This window comes from Lissotriton vulgaris, chromosome 2_2 (genome assembly GCF_964263255.1).
Source record: "Lissotriton vulgaris chromosome 2_2, aLisVul1.2, whole genome shotgun sequence".
NCBI classification, from domain to species: Eukaryota; Metazoa; Chordata; class Amphibia; order Caudata; family Salamandridae; genus Lissotriton; species Lissotriton vulgaris.
The window spans coordinates 242,011,420-242,032,123 of NC_141688.1; positions in this window are offsets into that span (position 1 = coordinate 242,011,420).

The window sequence follows — 20,704 nt, forward strand, 5'->3', positions numbered from 1 at the left end:
GTCACACCGGACATCGCGCTATATCTGTGAAGTAACGCCCCCAGAAGACTACCATAAAACAGAGGTACAGCGCGCACGAGGGGCCTCCTCAGACCAGCGCACCCAAACTAAATGCAGGCGGAAACACTAGAGCGTAGGAATCAGGGAAACTGCAAGATTCGCCCCCGCCTGACCTTAAGATGGCGGTGATAATGGGACACCTGGTAGGAACAAACCCGGCATCACTGCAATCAGGACCGGAGCCAAGAACAACAACGCTGCAATCGCCAACAAGAAGAAAAAGGGCAAATGAACATGCCATTCCCACCCACCTACTAGACCATCCCGGCTCAGACAACTCACCATAGCAAAGGAATCTCGACTTCCCCCTGCCTGACCCCAAGATGGCGAGGAGACCGAGACATCCCAAGGGAACAAGCCAGTCTCCACAAGGTCCGTGATCAGCGTTAGCAACCTCAACAGCTTTTCCTAAGCCGCAAGTACAGCCCTACTCACAACTTCTAAATTAACCCTAGCACGAAGAGGCAAGGCCGTAGACAAGGACCCCCCCCCCATTTGCACTAATCTAAGGATGCCTCGGCGCCACAGCCGCTCAATCCACCCGAATTCCCAAGAACACTTGAGGACAACCACTCTATGACGGCATAATAGTCTGGCCACACATTAGAGAACAAAAGATCCCGAATCAGAAAGGGACTCCCATCCTGCCTGGTCCCAATAGGACCCTCAACTAAACTCTGGGATCCCTCAAAAGGGCATGTTAGACCACAACAAGACTGAAGCTGAACCACCTAACTTCCTTTTCACTGCACAGGAAACAACCACAGCTCGCAGCCCATAGGCGCTTCCACTACCCTTACCCCGAAAGCAGAGTGATCACCCGCCCCCCCAACCCCACCGACTGTCCTAGCCCATCCCAGATTCGCTCCGACTGTACCACACTTCCCCATCGCCCGCCACCATGACCATCAACCCCAACCCCTTGTTCTCCCCCCTCATTAAACGTCACAGGCCTAACTCCTTCTCCATCACCCCCCTCACAACATCTCTCACAATGCAAAAAAATCCCTTAAGCACAAACTAATCAGGCAATTCCCTGAATCCCTCTACGCAGATATATACCACTGCCCCTCAAAAGGTCAAATAAAAATGGACCTCATCTCTCACACTGCCAGACCTAGCTACTGGATCTCTAACCTAAGAGAAAAACGCCTAATCATAAAGACCACGAAGACAATCCATAGCTGCAAGCTCTCCTTCCTCACCCCGAACCACCTACCCAACCATGGGATCACCTCTGTGACCATATACTCGAAAGGCACAGTCCTGATCCAAGCCAACAACGCCAATCTGGAGGTTTTTGACCGCCTATTCCCCTCCCTCCTTGCAAATCCTATCACACCTGACCCATACCAGGCACACCAGCCCATCATGATGCTAAACCAAACCATACCACCCCCCAGGCACACACCCTCACCCATACATCCCCCACCCCTCTCAAAGGCCCAGAAAAACATAGTCACTGTCCTACCCAACATCACGACCTACTATACAGAAATGCGCTCGGTACAAGACACCCTCCTAGCAGCCCAGGCCCGCTATAAGGCCGGACCTGAGCCCCCCCACACCCAACCTTCTCCTTCCCCTGTCATGAATAACCGCCCGATGCAACCCACCCACCGCACTCCCCCTCCCCAGCCCATGACTCAAACAGGCATCCCAACCCAATCGGACATCCGAAACGACCACAAAACCCAACTTAACCACAACGTCTCCGTAAACCAACTCCCCCCCCCCCCCGCAGGAGGCCGCACACGACCGCCTCACCCACATCGAAAACCAAATAAACACTATAATTCATGGTCTGAACCTTATCCTCACCAACCTCGACACCCCCGCAACACCCACCCAAATTCCCAACCCGCCCCCCTAGACTCGCACGCCCCCGCGAGACCAACCGACTCAACACCCCACACCAACTCACACCCCCCTACCGTCCCAGACCTGGAGACCTAGAAGAGCGGCGAAAGTCATGACCTGGGAAAAGTTGCTAGAACTGGCCGCCTCTTACACAACACCTATCACCCTCCCCACCCAGTCCTCCATACAGGTAGTCACTGGTCTCAGATACGAACAACCCATACGCAAACCCCCCAGACCCCCGATCACCCGCATCACCATTCCCACCGAACCGAGGAAAAAAGAATCTCCCCAGACCAACTGCTTGCTCATAAACTGCAGATCCGCCACCAAACACTCGACCGAGCTAGCAGAGACCATCCTCAACCACAGCATAGACCTAGCTTTCATCACTGAGACCTGGCTTGACGAATCCTCCACACCTATCCTAGATACGCTTATCCCCCCTGGCTACTCCATCATCAACAAAGATAGGAAGGACCAAAAAAAAGGCGGAGGTGTGGCTATTATCCACAACAACAACCTCGCAGTGGCCGAATGCGACGCCTTCAACTACAACGCCTTCGAATGCCTTACAACCAATATCAAAACCATCGACAACAACCAACTCCAATGCCACCTAATATACCACCCCCCAGGCAACAACGCTATATTCGCAGAACAACTGTCAAACCTCATCGCCAACTGCTCCCTCAAAGAGTCTAACACCATCATTCTAGGGGATCTTAATCTGCACTGGAACAACGAAAACAATGCCACTATAAAATCCCTAAACGAACTCCTCCACGCAAACAACCTCTCCCAACACTACTCAAAAGAGACCCACAACAAAGGGGCAACCCTGGACGCCATCATCGGCAGGAACGACGCAATCTCTATTGAACACATCCTCCCGGTAGATTGGTCGGACCACCACCTAATCCTATTCCACCTCACACAACAGATCCAACCCCTCCCCCCAATCACAGCCGCCAGCACGTGGTCCAGAAATCTATCACAAGTCAACTCAAAAGATCTAGAAGAAAAAATAGCCTCCTCCCTGCCAATCCCCACAGAAGGCCTCTCAAGTACCGAACTCATCTCACACCACAACACCACCACGTCCGCCATCCTAGACCAACTGGCACCCCTAAAACAACAAAAAAACAGGAACATCCCATCGAGAACCTGGTTTAACAAGGACATCAACGAGGAAAGGAGACTACTCAGAGCCACAGAACGACATTGAAGAAAGAACCCCTCCCTTAGACGCCACAAGGAACTCCGAGCAATGAGAAGAAGGTACAAAAACCACATCAACAATGAAAAAACAAACTTCTTCTGCAATGCTCTAGAAAAGGCAAAAAACAGACCAAGAGAACTCTTTGATATCATCAAAAAACAAACCTCCAAGCCTTCCACGGTCCATGCTCAACCCTCCAAAACCCTATGTGACAACTTTGTCTCCTTCTTCAATGAAAAAATAGCCAAGATCGAACTATCCCTAAACATCAACCCTGCCCCGACCATCAACATCAACCTAACTACAACATTCACCATCCCTGGAGACACAACCTCTACCGCCTGGTCCTCTTTCGACCCCGTCCATGAAGCCGAGGTCCTCAATCTAATCGCATCCTCCAAACCCTCCTCCCACATCCTGGATCCCATCCCCGCCCAAATGGCCAAAGACTTCAAACTCACCCTTGCTCCACTCTGGTGTAAAATCATCAAAGCTCCCTAAAATCTGGCATCATCCCGGACTGCCTCAAAGTTGGCCAGGTCACTCCCCTCCTAAAGAAACAAGGTCTAGACCCCAACGACCTAAACAATTTCAGACCAGTCTCAAGTCTACCCTTCCTAGCCAAAATCCTAGAAAAGTGCATACTACGCCAACTCAACAACCAGCTCGACAACATCAACCTTCTTGATCAAAACCAATCAGGCTTCAGAAAAGGCTACAGCACCGAAACCGCAATCCTGAACATAGTAGACGACATCCGCAACTCCCTTGACTCGGATCAGTGTTGCATACTCATGCTCCTTGACCTGTCAGCGGCGTTTGACACGGTTGACCACAAGCTCCTCATCAAGGCCCTCAAAGAACGAGTAGGTGCGGACGACATGGTCCTGAAATGGTTTGACTCCTTCTTTCAGAACCGCTTCCAAACAGTAAAAATAAAATCCTTCACATCCGACCCTCTCCCAGTGACCAGAGGGGTCCCCCAAGGATCCGTTCTCTCCCCTCAACTGTTCAACATATACATGGTCCCTCTCACAAACATACTGAAGAAAGCCAACACTCCTTTCCATCTATACGCGGACGACACACAGATCTACATAGAAGCTACTTCCTATAACGACATTCTAAGGCTCAACAACACTCTAAAAGAAATCCAAGACTGGCTAGGATCGAATCACCTCAAACTCAACCAAGGAAAAACCGAGATCCTCCTCATCTCCAACAAAGACAACAACCCCCAAATGACCGACTGGGTGAAAGCCATCGTCATTCTCAAAGGAAATCTCACCCTGACCAACTCAGTAAAGTCACTTGGAATCACCCTGGATCATAAACTAACTATGTCTAACCACATCAAGAGCTCTGCGAAAAGCGCCTTCCTTAACCTGAAACTCCTCAATAAAATCAAACCTCACATCCCACAAAAAGATCTCCAACAAGCCACCCAAGCACTGGTCCTGTCCAGACTGGACTATGGGATCGCAACCATATCCGGCACAGCCAAATCCCACCTAGCGCCACTGAAAACCACCCTCAATGCAGCAGCCAGAATGATATCAGGTGCAAGGAAATTTGACCACATATCCCCCGCACTCAAAGATCTTAAATGGCTCCCAGTGGAAATGCGCGAAAACTTCAGAACAGCCTGCCTAACACACAAAGCCCTACACACAGGGAAACCGGAATATTTAGCCTCCAAGCTCAAGAAAGCGGGTCAATCAAGAAATCTCAGAAGCTCGAACTCCCTACTACTCATCCGCCTGAAAACCCGGAAACAAAACCGCCAGCCGCTCATTTGCCGGCAACGCTCCAAAAATTTGGAACTGCATCCCAGTGGACATCAGAACTACCCCCTCCTTTCCAGAATTCAAGAATCGTCTAAAAACCCTCTACATCAACAGCGCGTTCCCGAACTCTACCTCTAGAGCGCAACATGGAACTCGCACTACCTCGAAAACACTACCTCAAAACTGCCCCCCAAGCGGAAGACCTCTATGCTAATCTATGAACTTATACGAACCCTGTTTATGTTATACTGTACTATCTTCGCACCAGTTTTTCCCGGACTAAATGTAAAGCGCTCCGATACCCTCGGGTCTGGCCAGCGCTATAGAAAACTACAAAAATAAAAAAAATAAAATAAAATAAATGGTGTAAAAGGTTGGGCCTAAAACGAGTATTTAAAAATCTGTCCTGCGTATTAGACATGAGAGAGAGATATGGTTTCATACCCACCACTGTATGGACCAGACTGTGGGTTTACCTCCTTCCACTACTGCTCTACGTGAGGCTACCTGCTCCAGAAAGATTCTCTTAACTCTGGGTTTGTCTTGGGGGATAATTTCCGCTGGTTTTGTGAAGAGATCCTTACAGCCAATTCCTTCAAGAGAAGTCTTCACATACTTTAACCATGGGATTCTCATTCCTTTATCCCTATCTAGGCAATCTCTGATAATTTGTCTACTGAGGTCTGCCTCATTGTTGGTCCAGATCATTAGCAAGGGGTCTAACCTTTATTAAATCCTCAATATAGGGCCTGCACAGTTCCTCATGGGCAATCAAAGCCGGTGTACTTTTTGGGGTTTTGAGTACCTTCCTCAAATATTTGTTCTCCTACAGCTGTAATTGCCGGGTATTTACAAAACCCCAAACTACTGACCCATAAGTCACTTTGGAGCAATATATTGAGCTGTACAAAGTCATGATTTTGCTACGGGGATCATCTACCCAGACCCATAATTCATTAAAGCACTGGTCAAGGCCACTAACGTGGTGCACCGCTCTTCAGTTAGCATTTTAACATTTAAAAGCACTTCAAATAACAGGCCAAGATAGGAAAAGGTTTGTACCTGTCCTATTTTATGTGCACCTATTTTATAGGAGAACTTCTTGCATGGTTTAGTACCAGCCAACATGACAAAGGACTTAGTCAGATTAGACGATAGATCTAGGGTATCCATAAAACTAAAAAACCCGTCTATCAAACACTGAAGTCCCTTAGGAGTGCGGGCTAGCAGCACCACGTCATCTGCGTACAGCAGCACTAGAACAGGTTGAGTGCCGACTCTTGGGGAATCCACCTTTATCTTGCCTAGCTCCTGCTCTCAATTATTTATATACAGAGAGAACAGAAAGGGATGCATCCCTGCCTGACCCCGCTAGTACAGGGAAAAGGTTCTGTAGTGCCCCCCTCCAGGTAAAAGCGCACTTTAGCAGAGGTGTTCCAGTGCCGTGCTCTCAAAATATTTACCAAGCCCAGATTCACTCCTAAACTGGTCATTAGGGTCCACAACTTCTCTCTGTTTACACGATCAAAGGCTGCAGTGAGATCCATGAACCATAAATATACTGCTTCATTGCTGACTATGGTATACTTAGCCACCAATGAATAAAGGTACAGACACTGATCCGTCGTCGATCTCCCTGCCCTGAATCCATATTGGATATTGGTAATAATTTCTTGTTCCTCAGCCCAATCCATCCACTGTACCTAAAACTTTAGCTGTCAAGTCTATCAATGAGATAGGTTGGTAACACTGGGGGTTGTCCCTATTCCCTTTTTTAAAAATTGGGACTATTGTTGCCGATGGCCATGAACGCGGGATGCCAGTTGCGACAGCGGCGTTTATCACCCTTTTGAGGATGGGGGCCCATAACTTAACGTTACTTGAAAAAAGTTCTGGTGGGATACCATCTGGACCCAGGGCTTTATTTCGTGTTAAACTCTGGATGGCAACTATAATTTCCTCCATGGATAATTCTACAGAGGAAACCCACTGGCAACCCCTCCCTACGTCATGATTGTTTTCCTCCGTGTGATTATGTAGGCCTTTAAAATGGTCATACCTTTGTTCAACCAAGATGGTTATGCCAATTTCTGGGGTATTAGAGTCCTGGAAACACAGGTTGTTTATTATTTTCCAGAACGCCATCATGTCCCTTCTCTCTGCTGCGTCCCTTAAGTCTTCCCAGGCTTGAAATTGAAGGGAGGTCTTCCTACATTTAATCGCCTTGGTCTCACAGTTAAATAAAGTAACCCTGGGCAACGCACTACGCTACGCTTGCGTAGTTTGTGAAGATTGCGCTACTTCGCACTACGCAAACTGCACGTAGCACAGTGCAAACACGCGTAGTGTAGCATAGCGTAGTGCAGCAGTCATTTTTTGCTTGCTCGTGGTCCTCAACGTCAAGTTGGTGACCGCGAGCCAGCAAAATGACTTTCCGGTGAGACTTTTTCCTCGTTCGCAATCAGCAACATCAAGTTGCTGATCGGGAACGTGGAAAATAAACCTCCCGGCGAGATTCTCAACACGGGTTTCTCATTGCGAGTAGTCGTGTATGCTCACGACGGCTCGCAATGAGAAACTACCAGTCCGCGTTGAGAAAGCTGCAGCTCGAGTAAAAATATACTCGTGCAGCAGAAAGCTACAGCTCGCACTGTGCAAGTTGCCGTTTTCAATGATTGCACAGTGCCGGATGCTTGTCCGCACTGTGCAATCATTGAAAACAGCATCTTGCACCGTTGAACAGGGTATTATGCAGTTCGCGTAGTGCTACGAGCAGCTCGCATAGTGCGTAGTGCACTTCGCTTAGCTAGACGTAGCGCAACTTTGCGAACTACGCCCAGGGTTAAAAAAAAGCACAACTACTTCTTTGTGTAGGCTTTGATAGTCCTTTGTTGAACAGGCGTAGATGGAATTGAAGCCCTTATTGCCTATCTCTGCTTGTAGAATGCAACAAAAATGGTGCACAGCTATTTCCTACTTAATTTTGAAAAACAAATTTAATGGTGTTTGATAACTTTAGTCGAAACATTTCAAAAAGCACTTTAGGCTGTCTGGACCAGAAGTGGCTTAAAAAAACGTCAGCCACTCCTCACACGCCCTATGCACCTATGCATCCTTGCTGATAAAATACTCTGGCTCAGAGGACACTACTGTGTCTCTAAGCTGAGGAGGAGCAAATGAGTGTTAACTGCTGATCACATTGCAGGCATTAGCCATTGGGGAATGAATAGGAATAGTTGGAAGAACAAAGGGAAGTTTTAGCACTACCTCTTTTAACCTAGATATTCCAAGGAGGGCTTCTCCAGTTCATTCATGGGACCCTGGACCAGTTTTGCCTTTATTAGATGGGAGGAGAGTGCATCTAAATAGGGGAGTGGCTGAGGAGCTGAAGAAAGGCCTGCCTTTTGGCAGCTGGGACCTGCCTTATTAAAGCAGGCTTCTAGGTAATTTTAAAGAAAGTGAAAGAGGAAGTGATACAATAGAAAATGGAGGGACTGTCAGAAAATAGTTTTGGGAAGTAGAATTTCTCCAGCCATTGGCGATTGCACAGGTAAAGCTGGCACCTCATGCATCACATCCCCAGATCATTCATGGGCACGGGACGACTCCATCTGAAGAAGAATTGTGACTCATGACTGCGGCTGAAAGAAGAGAACTCACACAAGGACTCCTGCTAGAACTGCTCGACAAAGGTGTGAGGATGTCGTCCTATTTACATGCTTCAGTAAAACAAAAAGCAGCAGGACTCCTCACTCCAAGAGGGCCCAGGTGACCACAGAGGACTGTGCCCTGCAAGAGACTTGACTGAAGAGAGCCTTGGTGCCCAGGAGTTCGCTCTGTAGAGGGAGGCGCTGCATTACTGTCCAGAAAGACTTTTCCTAGCAAATGAAAGCCAAGGGACTGATTTAGAGTTTGGTGGAGAGAATACTCCACCACAAATGTGTACACTGTCCGTCAGACTGACAATCCGCTATCCTGACACAGATCAGATGTGAAAGGAATGTTGGAAAAGCAAATGTTTCTAACCACTATTGGCATCAAAAGAACAGTTTGTTCTGATAGCAGACATGATGGCGTTCCACAGCTTGAATGCACTCCCAGAGAAAGAATGCTTAAGAGTTGTTGTCTTTCTATATGTAGTGTCCCAGAGTGGGATAACGTGTTAATGACAGTAAGCTTGAGTGTATGGTGCCTTAAGTGGGTGCCTTGTCATTGATAACAAGATTGATTTAATTTGAGAATCTGTGGTAGGAAGACAATGGCATGTGGAGAGGACTGTTTCATGTACAGATCACTGTCATCAACATGAAGGCTATACACATATATCATCAGTCATAAATGATAACGCCATTCAATTGAAGAAAAGCTCCCTCAAGGCTGTTAAATATTACGTTGTCTCAATCCTTGACTCAATAACTCCTTGATACCAATATAAGCGACCAGATTATCATTATTAAAACAGAAATGACCATGAAGGACATCTACAGCACCAAAGAAAGAACCAGCATCCAACTCACCTCTTCAAAACATTCCAAACTGCACCATATTACAATGCCCACATGGCCAGACTTTGTGCTCATACTTGCAGCGTTCAAAACCACAGTGTTTGTGTTTTGCCGTCTCCCGTCCATTATCATGAAAATTCTCACTAGGCAAACACTTACACCCCTGCTAAACTAAATCAATGCCTACTTTGCTTAAGGTGTTTATTCCAGTACACTCAAAGCCAGAGAAAATCCCACTACTGAAACAAGTCAATGTCTCCTGCAATCACCTGAAGAATTCCCAGACAATCACACACCTACCCTTCCTGTGAAAAACTAAGAAATCAGTCATAATCCAACTAAAAAACTGGATTAACAACAACTCCATCCTTCATAATTACAACCAGGCTGCACAAGGTGCTGTGGCTCAAAGACCCTAACAATTCATGTTGTATATGATGCACTAGGCAGATGAGAGCAGCCCTTGTCTTCAAGCCCTACAGGACTCTCCACAGCATTGCACCCAGACAACCATCCAACCCTACAAAAAATCCTGTTTAATCACTGTGAGCACAACTAAGAAACAAATGACAAGTCTTGCATGGAGTGTTCATGAACTGGTTTTTTATTTTCTTTGATCAAAAACTTTAAGCCGACACATGTTTCATCAGGTTCTTACGCCTAGTCTTCTTCAGGTATAGGAAAACGTATACAATGTGTATCACAGATACATTTGTCCAATATTTCCAAAATACACATAACCATGACCAGAAACCCCATAGTGATTCTATCTCCAAGATCCCCACAATAAGTACTTCAGACACCATATGTGTATATATGCATTTGTTTGTGCAACAAAACTTTATACATTATTAGTGAAAGTAAATTTCTCTCTTATATGTGTGTCACATTAAGCTGAATTTCAATCCAAATTATTGCCTCAGTAAAACATCTGGGGCCCATCCATTATGTGAGAGAGTTCCCAGAAATTAATAGCACTAAAATGTATCCACACACTATCCATTAATTGACGCATTGGAAAAGGCGTACCCTTTAGTTATGATGCACACAGGTAGTCATACCGACCTTTAAAAGTCAAAATCCCTTCCTTAGTATCATTGTTATCCATAAGTCATAGATTTTTCACTGCGGTAATAATGCTATTGATTCCTTTATAATCCTGCAGAGTAGTAGGAGACCCAAGTTCATAATATGGCCACATCTTTGAAATGGAACAACATACTGCAAGCTCCCAAGATAAATTTGGGTTACTGAAGAGTAAGAGTCCTCACATTGTGACATCTTCCAATAACACAAATCTACAAGACCACAGAAACCAACATAGCTCACCCAGTGAGCAATGGGATACAAGAATAAATTAGAACTGTGTGTACTGCCTCCAAATCTGTACTATCAAAGAGGAGCAATGCGCAATGGTCAAGTGACAGAATCAACAAAGCCACACGTACTAAAATATTTCCAAAGAACGTTTCAAGTCAATACGCAAATGGCCATACTGTAGGTGAGATATAAAGTATCATGACCATAGTAAAATATATTTTGTGAAGAGTATTACAGAGCAGATAAGGTTCCTATACAATGTTACGCAAAATGCCCGAGTCCTCGGCCTACGCCTCACGGCACTGAGTATACTGGCGTTCTACTCAGATGCCATTTTAATGATACAAGCATCACCATAGAAATAAAACTAGCTGCATCCAGTAGACAGAAAACACTGCTAACATCCTAGTTTGGTCAGTGTTCAAAGATGAAGTAAAGCTGGAACATGTCCAGCTTAATATTATCAATAAGTAAACATTAAAAGGCCAACAGGTAAGGCCAAAACTCGCTAAAATACTTGTAAGGCAAAGATAAATCAAATAATATAGGGTTACCACTCTAAATCATTGAAATCATACTAACTGCATGTAAAAAGCAATGTAAATGAATGTCATCTAAAGTGGTCATTGTTTAAGTTGAGTTAAACTAGCACCCGTTCAGCTTGGCTTAAAGATAATTTAGTCCATCAAGAGGGAGGACCAAACCTCGCAACTCCAACAGTAAACAAAGGTTCACCAAATATAATTTTGATCAACTAACTCATGTAAAAAGAGAGTACTTATGTGTCTACGTTTACACAGAAGCTACTGAAAATTGTAGTAAAGGCTAAAGTAAAATCACCCACCCAAAAGGGACAGTTATACAAAATTATGGGTACTGACAACTCAACATATGTGTTTCATCCACCCCCAATACTGTCACTGTGGTGAAAAATGAGAAGCATTAAGCATGACTAGTTAGTGAACCACTCATAACAAAATAAATACGTTTCAGTGGTGAACTCTCTCTACACTCCACGTTATGCAGAGCACGTGGAGTGCTCGCGCTCGTCAACGTCAAGTTGGCAACCGAGGAAAATCCGCCTACCAGCGACATTTTCCCTCATTCTCGATCGTCAACATCAAGTTGTCGAGCATGGAAAGTCAACCTCCCAGCGACATTTCTCAACGAGGGCAGTCGGATTTCTAATTGCGAGTGATCAAGTATGATTGTGATCGCTTATGTTGAAAACTGTCCGTTCATGTTGAGAAAGCTACTGCTCGAGTAAAATATGTACTTGAGCAACAGAAGGGAAGCGGAGCCCGCTAACACTATGCATGGTGCTGTTCGCGATGATTGCACAATATGGAAAAACACCCGGCGCTTTAAATCACTGCGAAAGGCATTTATCTAACCAACTCTGCTGCTTGCACAGCTCCGCGTAGCGCTGCAAATGTTTTTTTGCACTTCACAGAGCTCTGCTACGCAGAACTCAGCGACCTCCAGCCAGGTTTAACCCCTTTACCGCAGCAATAATTTGCAGAACACATATCCCTAGACCCTTGTTTTCTAGGCGATCGCCACCGCATCATAATAGGGCGAAATACACATCCCTATACCCAGGGTTTTGAGGCGATCGCCGCCGCATCATATTAGGGCAGAACACATAACCGTACACCATGGGTTACAAGGAGATCGTCGCTGTATCATAATAGGGCAGTACACATAATTCTAGACCCTGGGTTTCAAGGCGATCGCCGCCGCATCACAATAGGGCAGAACACATCAACCTAGGCCCTGGGTTTCAAGGAATTCGCCGCTGCTGTTTCAAGGCAATCGCGCCGCATCCTAGGGCTGAACATTGGATCTCAAAGGGTTGCATGACGTTACAACACATACTTTTACAACGCATACCTTTACAACACATTTTTTACAACGCAACATTCATTACAACACATTCCATTACAACGCATGCCATTATAACGAATTTTTAAAAACTACCTTTACAACGCATTCCTTGAGTGCAGTAGTGTGGCTCACCGGTTAGAGGCGGCAGACCCGAGAGCAGAGGACGGCCCGGGACCAGGGTTCGATTCCCGACGCGGCAGGTTTCTGGACCAGGGTCAGTGGACTCGATAATTCTCTCGCCTCGGTGCCCACTCTGATCAGCGATCACACTCGGCAACTCTGGGCATAAGCTTGCCTCATCTGCACTAACGGCCCCACTAGACCGCCGGGGATGCCTGGTCTCACCCTGGAGATACCCATTAAGGGACCATCTCTCAGGGAAGCCAGGAAGGGTTTCGCAGCGGTCGAAGCGCGGAGATACTCCTCCGGGAGTCTATCCTAGCGCTATATAAACCCACAATTAATTAATTAATTAATTACAACGCAAACTACCTTTACAACGCATACCATTACAACGCATAACATAACATTGCATGTATGGTAAGTATTGGATAGTGTAGGGGTAAAAATTACTATTCTTACTCCAGGGGGTGCTACAGTAGGGTAAGTGTTGGATAGTGTAGGGGTAAAAATTACTATTCTAACTCCAGGGGTGCAGCAGAAGGGTAAGTGTTGGATGGTAATGGTATGCGTTGTAATAGTATGCGTTGTAATGACTGCGTAGCAATGACATGCGTTGTAATGGTAGGTGTTGTAGTGTCATGCGTTGTAATGTTTGCATTGTAATGGCATGCGATGTAATGGATGTTGCATTGTAAAAGTTTCATTGTAATGGTAGTGCATTGTAAAAGTTGTGTGGTAAAGGTTGTTTCCCTTTCAAGGTGATCAACGCCGCATCATAATAGGGCAGACCCTGGGTTTAAAGGCAATCACTGCCGCATTATAATAGGGCGGAACACATATCCCTAGACCATGGGTTACAGGGTGATTGATTTACATCATAATAGGGCGGAACACATAATGCTAGACCCTGGGTATCAAGGCGATCACCGCAGCTTCATAATAGGGCGGAACACATAAACCTAGAACCTGAATTTCAAGGCAATCGCTGCCGCATCATAATAGGGTGGAACACATGAACCATAGATCTTGGGTTTCAAGGTGATTGCTGCTGCTTCATAATAAGGCGGAACACATAATGCTAGATCCTGGGTTTCAAGGCGATCGCCGCCGCATCATAATAGGGTGGAACACATAAACCTAGACCCTGGGTTTCAAGGCGATCGCCGCAGCATCATAATAGGGCGGAACACATAAACCTAAACCCCGAATTTCAAGCCAGTCGCTGCTGCATCATAATAGGGTGGAACACATGAACCTAGACCCTGGGTCTCAAGGCGATCGCCGCCGGATCATAATAGGGCGGAACACATAACCATAGATCCTGGGTGTCAAGGTGATTGCTGCTGCTTCATAATAGGGCGGAACACATAATGCTAGATCCTGGGTTTCAAGGCGATCGCCGCCGCATCATAATAGGGTGGAACACATAAACCTAGACCCTGGGTTTCAAGGCATTAGCTGGCGCATCATAATAAGGCAGAACACATGAACCTAGACCCTGGGTCTCAAGGCAATCGCCACCGGATCATAATAGGGCGGAACTAAGCATGATCGAATTTTGCGGATCTCGCGTTCGCGAATTTTGCGGATTTGCGAATTCGCAATCCGCAAAATCCGCGAATTCCCGCGAATTTGCGGATTTTTTTTTTTGTGTTCGCCCGTGTTTCTGCCAGTTCGCGAGGGTTTTTACAATTTCGCAATTTGCGAACTTACCTGTCGGGTCGCAAGTTTCGCGAACTTGTTGTTTCTACGTGTCCAGCCTGTTTGGGACACTCTTCTTCATCACTGCCACTCTCTGTCACCACTGCCACTCTCTGACTACTCATGCCACCCTCTGGCCCACCCATGCCACCCTCTGTTTCATCACCACACCCTCTGGTTGTCCAGTGTACATTATTTTCGGCAAAGCAAAGCACACCTTCCCTGCCTCAAGTGACCTGAATTAATTTGGGGCTGATTAATGTGTCACAGAATATTTTTTAGCTGGCACCTGCTTCCTTAGTGCGCCCTGATTAGTGATCTTTTGCACTTGCTAAGTGCTTTCATTGTTGCAAAATTAGTTACAACACCTGCCCTGCCCCAACTGACAATAATGAATTAGGGGCTGATTAATGGATTTTAACTTCCAGCCTGGCTCCTGCTTGTCTCCCTTAGCTGTAATTCAGGACCTTTGTGGCATATGTGTAACTATTCTGAGGTTCAGAGCAGGGTCACATAATAGTTTCAACTGGCAACTGAACTCTGGAGGGGCCCCTCAGGAAGCACTACAGGAAATGGCTACTAATGATGAGCCTGAACTTTTGAACCTGGTAAGTAGTTACTTTCAGTTTTGCTAAGATCGTATTTCTGCAATTTTGCACTTATTCGCGGGGCGCGAACTCACGCGAACAGTGCGAGCAGTGCGAGCAAAATCCGCTGCTTGCGGATTTGCGGATTTTGCGGGAGATTCGCGAATCTCGCGGATTGCGAATTTCCCGAAAATCCGCAAAATCCGCGAGCGGAACGGATTTTCCGCCCATGCTTAGGCGGAACACATAACCCTAGATCCTGGATATGAGAAGTTGGCCTGGTGTTAAATGTTCACTATTCTAGTGATCACCTTGCACCAGTCCAAACAACCCTTATGGTGATGGTTGTAAGTCAACCTTATAGACCAGGTATCCTAGTGGTAGCGTGGACAGAACAGTCTTAGGCTGAAAGACTCTTGAGGCCATGTAAAGCCAGCTGTTTTACCATATGTAACCCCTTTAATATCAAATGAAAGGACATCACACAGGATATATTTAAAATATATATGTATTTATTTACTCCTCTGAACTCTTTATGAGATCAGAGGCAAAAGCACATAACAAGTTACTTAGTCAGAATACGTTAAGTTGCACAATTTACAGTTAGGCCCTAGGGGCGAAGCAAACCATATATTAAGAAAGTGGTATAATTACCACGTCAAGAGAAAAGGAAAGGCCTAGGGCCTAGGGAATCGCTGGGGCTACACTATCTAAACCTTAGTTTAGAAGTAGGAGTCCCACAGGTGGCGAGTCCAGTGTCTTTACACACATGCGTGAGTCAATACAAAGTCAATGGGAACTTAGAAGTTAGATTTAGAAGGATTTAGGACACTTCCGGTTTAGCTAAAAGGAAACAACTAAAAACCTAGACACTTGGATAGTCAATACCCTTGGAAGCACCGAAGTACTTGCGTTACCTCACCCACGGACGGCGGATGCATAGGTGTGAAGATGTGTCGGGTTACGCCGTTGAGTCCTATGGAGCCTTTGAAGAAAGATGCTGCAGGCGACCAGGAGGAAGATGTCCGGGTGGATCCAAGGGTGGATCGAAGGTGAAGAGGACCTGAAAGCAGAGGGGGACAGAGTCTGGGTCACTAGCCAGTGACCGGGTGGAACCAGGAAGGAACCAGACAACGTCGAGGAGCAATTAGGTGCTGTCTTGAAGCTTGTCTTTGCAGCCACGCGGACCAGGAGGCATCAACGACGACCAGGTGCTGTAGAGGAGCTGTCTCATGAAGGATCTCGCAGATGGAGGGGTCAACTTCCGGATTCGAGTCAACCGGCCTTGGCAAAGGCAACCCACGCCGGATACGACAAAGGCTTCTGCTGCAGACCTGCAAGGTCTGAGGGGCTTCACCTTTTCAAGGAAGCAAGGGCCAGTCTGTAGCTACCGGACCAGCGAGGTGATTCAAAAGGATTAGCGTCACAGAGGCTATTAGCGAACGGGCCAACAACCGGACAACACGTCGAGCAGAAAACAAGCGGAAGGGCCTCACGCAAAACTCGTGGAGTGTGGAGGGCTGATCTTTTTTGCAGGTGGTGCTCGGATTCGGGGTTTCTAAGTCCCCAGTGCACAGCTTCGAGGATGCCTCAGGAACTGCACAGTAAGCAAGTTGCAGGCTTTCCAAGATGTCGAGTCCCACGTGTCTCGTCGCTTTCATGGATCTCAGCTATGCTGCAGTCGTGAAGAGAGGGTCAGAGAGGTCCGGAAGTCTGGGTCTTGTCAGGCTCTTGCTTGGGTTCCAGTGGGAACGTCAACAAAGCAAGCCAATGATTTGCTGGACGGTGCCTGGTTGCCCAGGGCGGTCATTCCTTAGCCACATGGGAGATTCTTTAGTCTTCAGTTGAAATGATGCAGTCACGCCTATCCTGAAACGAAATATAAATCAACTTTTTTGCAGTAACACACTCACATTTTTCATAAAACAAACAATTTTTTTTTCAGGAATCCACTCTCTGGAACCTAAAACTAATGTTTAAAAAACATCTTTCTAGGCATCCACTCTCCCTAATCTTGCAAGAAAATTTCAATTAACTTGCTGAAATATTGCAATCACCCTTATCCAAAAACGAAATTTAAATCAACCTTTTTGCAGTAACACACTCACATTTTTCATAAAACAAACACATTTTTTTTTCAGGAATCTACTCTCTGAAACCTAAAACTAGTTTTAAATAAACTTCTTTCTAGGAATCCACTCTCCCTAATCTTGCAAGAAAATTTCAATTAACTTGTTGAAATGATGCATTCACGCCTATCCTAAAACTCAATGTAAATCAACTTTTTTGCAGTAACACACTCACATTTTTCATAAAACAAACAATTTTTTTTTCAGGAATCCACTCGCTGGAACCTAAAACTAATTTTTAAAAAACATCTTTCTAGGCATCCACTCTCCCTAATCTTGCAGGAAAATTTCAATTAACTTGTTGAAATGATGCATTCACGCCTATCCTGAAACTAAATTTAAATCAGCTTTTTTGCAGTAACAAACTCACATTTTTCATAAAACAAACACATGTTTTTTTTCAGGAATCCACTCTCTGAAACCTTCAACTCATTTAAAAAACAAATTCTTTCTTGGCATGCACTATCACTAATATTGCAAGAAAATTTCAATTAACTTGTTGAAATAATGCAATCATCCTTATCCTAAAACTAAATTGAAATCAACTTTTTTGCAGTACCACACTGACATTTTTCATAAAACAAACACACTTTTTTTCAGGAATCCACTCTATGAAACCTTCTACTAAGTTTTTAAAAAATGAATTTCTAGGCATCCACTCTCCTTAATCTTTCAAGAAAATTTCACTTAACTTGTTGAAATATTGCAATCTCCCTTATCTAAAAATGAAATTTAAATCAACTTTTTCGCAGTAACACACTCAAATTTTTCATAAAACAAACCCAATTTTATTTCAGGAATCTACTCTCTGGAACCTAAAATGAATGTTTAAAAAACATCTTTCTAGGCATCCACTCTCCCTAATCGTGCAAGAACATTTCAATTAACTTGTTGAAATACTTCAATCACCCTTATCCTGAAACTAAATTTAAATCAACTTTTTTGCAGTAACACACACACATTTTTCATAAAATGAACAGATTTTTTTTTCAGGAATACACTATCTGAAACCTAAAACTAATTTTAAATAAACTTCTTTCTAGGCATCCACTCTCCCTAATCTTGCAAGAAAATGTCAATTAACTTGTTGAAATAATGCATTCACGCCTATCCTGAAACTAAATTTAAATCAACTTTTTTGCAGTAACACACTCACATTTTTCAAAAAACAAACACATTTTTTTCAGGAATCCACTCTCTGAAACCTTCTACTCATTTTTTTGTAATTTCTTTCTAGGCATCCACTCTCCCTAATCTTGCAAAAAAAATTTAATTAACTTGTTGAAATGATGCAGTCAAGCCTATCCTGAAACGAAATATAAATCAACTTTTTTGCAGTAACACACTCACATTTTTCATAAAACAAACAATTTTTTTTTCAGGAATCCACTCTCTGGAACCTAAAACTAATTTTTAAAAAACATCTTTCTAGGCATCCACTCTCCCTAATCTTGCAAGAAAATTTCAATTAACTTGCTGAAATATTGCAATCACCCTTATCCAAAAACGAAATTTAAATCAACCTTTTTGCAGTAACACACTCACATTTTTCATAAAACAAACACATTTTTTTTCAGGAATCTACTCTCTGAAACCTAAAACTAGTTTTAAATAAACTTCTTTCTAGGCATCCACTCTCCCTAATCTTGCAAGAAAATTTCAATTAACTTGTTGAAATGATGCATTCACGCCTATCCTAAAACTAAATGTAAATCAACTTTTTTGCAGTAACACACTCACATTTTTCATAAAACAAACAATTTTTTTTTCAGGAATCTACTCTCTAAAACCTAAAACTAAGTTTTAAATAAACTTCTTTCTAGGCATCCACTCTCCCTAATCTTGCAAGAAAATTTCAATTAACTTGTTGAAATATTGCAATCACCCTTATCCAAAAACGAAATTTAAATCAAATTTTTTGCAGTAACACACTTACATTTTTCATAAAACAAAACATTTTTTTTCAGGAATCAACTCTCTGGAACCTAAAACGTATTTAAAAAAAACATCTTTCAATGCATCCACTCTCCCTAAACGTGCAATAAAATGTCAATTCACTTGTTGAAATAATGCAATCAACCTTATCCTGAAACTACATTTAAATCAACTGTTTTGCAGTAACACACTCAAATTTTTCATAAAACAAACACATTTTTTTTCAGGAATCTACTCTCTAAAACCTAAAACTAAGTTTTAAATAAACTTCTTTCTAGGCATCCACTCTCCCTAATCTTGCAAGAAAATGTCAATTAACTTGTTGAAATATTGCAAACACCCTTATCCAAACACGAAATTTAAAACAACTTTTTTGCAGTAACACACTCACATTTTTCATAAAACAAACCCATTTTTTTTCAGGAATCAACTCTCTGGAACCTAAAATGAATTTTTAAAAGACATCTTTCTAGGCATCGACTCTCCCTAATCCTGCAAGAACATTTCAATTAACTTGTTGAAATACTGCAATCACCCTTATCCTGAAACTAAATTTAAATCAACTTTTTTGCAGTAACATACTCACATTTTTCATAAAACAAACACATTTCTTTTCAGGAATCTACTCTCTGAAACCTAAAACTAGTTTTAAATAAACTTCTTTCTAGGCATCCACTCTCCCTAATCTTGCAAGAAAATTTCAATTAACTTGTTGAAATATTGCAATCACCCTTATCCAAAAACGAAATTTAAATCAACTTTTTAGCAGTAACACACTCACATTTTTCATAAAACAAACACATTTTTTTTCAGGAATCTACTCTCTGAAACCTAAAACTAATTTTAAATAAACTTCTTTCCAGGCATCCACTCTCCCTAATCTTGCAAGAAAATGTCAATTAACTTGTTGAAATAATGCATTCACGCCTATCCTGAAACTAAATTTAAATCAAATTTTTTGCAGTAACACACTCACATTTTTCATAAAACAAACACATTTTTTTCAGGAATCCACTCTCTGAAACCTTCTACTCATTTTTAAAAAAACTTTCTTTCTAGGCATCCACTCTCCCTAATCTTGCAAGAAAATTTAAATTAACTTGTTGAAATGATGCATTCACGCCGATCCTGAAACTAAATTTAAATCAGCTTTTTTACAGTAACACACTCACATTTTTCATAAAACAAACACATTTTTTTTCAGGAATCAACTCTTTGGAACCTAAAATGATTTTTTTTTTAATTTCTTTCTAGGCATCCACTCTCCCTAATCCTGCAAGAACATTTCAATTACCTTGTTGAAATACTGCAATCACCCTTATCCTGAAACTAAATTTAAATCAACTTTTTTGCAGTAACATACTCACATTTTTCATAAAACAAACACATTTTTTTTCAGGAATCTACTCTCTGAAAACTAGTTTTAAATAAACTTCTTTCTGGGCATCCACTTTCCCTAATCTTGCAAGAAAATTTCAATTAACTTGTTGAAATATTGCAATCACCCTTATCCAAAAACGAAATTTAAATCAACTTTTTTGCAGTAACACACTCACATTTTTCATAAAACAAACACATTTTTTTCAGG